Here is a 1,079-nt window from a genome sequence, read left to right as displayed (position 1 = left end):
ATAAGTTGGCTGAGTGTGTTTGGAGTTGTTTCTGCATCTTCTAATCTGTTTCATTGATCCTCAGGTCTGTAGTTTTTGTTTTGTTTTGGTTTGTTTGTTTGTTTGTTTGTTTTTGCCAGAACCATGCTGTTTTTATCACAGTATCTTCGTAGTAAATTTCCAGTAAGGGACTGTGATGCCCCCTGCCTTGCCTTGTTGCCTAGAGTTGCTTTTGCTATGCTAGGTCTCTTCTGGTTCTGAGTAAACTTTAGGATTATTTTCTCTGACTCTGTGAGATATGCTATTGGTATTTTGAAATGCATTAAATCTGTATAACAATTTTGAAAGTACGGCCATTTTCACTATACTTGTTCTTCCTACCCAAGAACTAAGGATAGCTTTCCATTTTCTGATATCTTATTTAATTTTTTTTCAGAGTACTATAGTTTTCAAAGTAAATATCTTTTACTTCCTTCATTACACTGATTTCTATGTATTTTTTGGGGGGTGCTATCATGAAAAGTGTTGTTTCCCTAATTTTTCTCTCAGTGAGTTTGTTATTTGTATCCAGAAATGCTATTGATTTTTGAGTGCTGACTTTGTATTGGCTGCACTACTGAATTTGGCTATTAAATCTAGAAGTGTTTTCATAGAGTTTTGGGGGTTTTCTATATAGAGTACCATATCATCTGCAAATAATCATTTAAATTCTTCCTTTTCTATCTTTATTCCTTTCATTTCTTTCTCTTTTCTAATTACTCTGACTAATGTTCCAGAAATATATTGAATAAGAGTGATAATATTGGACATCCTTCTCTTTTTCCTGATTTTAGAGTGAAAGCTTTCAGTTTTTGTCCATTTAGTATGATGTTTGCTGTGGGTTTGTCATAGATGCTTCTATCAGATTGAGATAAAGACCCTCTACTCCAATTTTCTGTGTTTTTTTTTTTTAAATCATGAATGGGTGTTATACTTTGTCAAACACTTTTTCTGCATCTATTGAGATAATCATTTGGTTTTTGTTCTTGGCTCTGCTAATATACTGTATTACATTTATTTATTTGTGTATGTTGAACCATCCCTACATCCTTGGGATGAAT

The 1,079-nt window shown here is 32.8% G+C and overlaps 1 pseudogene; it reads left to right on the top strand.

Moving 5' to 3' along the window:
- LOC102004651 overlaps positions 1-1,079 on the top strand; it is a 23,170-nt pseudogene that overhangs the window by 12,371 nt on the left and 9,720 nt on the right.

This window comes from Chinchilla lanigera, unplaced genomic scaffold (genome assembly GCF_000276665.1).
Source record: "Chinchilla lanigera isolate Chin_1 unplaced genomic scaffold, ChiLan1.0 scaffold00042, whole genome shotgun sequence".
Classification (NCBI taxonomy): Eukaryota; Metazoa; Chordata; class Mammalia; order Rodentia; family Chinchillidae; genus Chinchilla; species Chinchilla lanigera.
The sequence above is the reverse complement of the archived record's forward strand: the minus strand, read 5'-3'. Positions and strand labels throughout refer to the sequence as shown.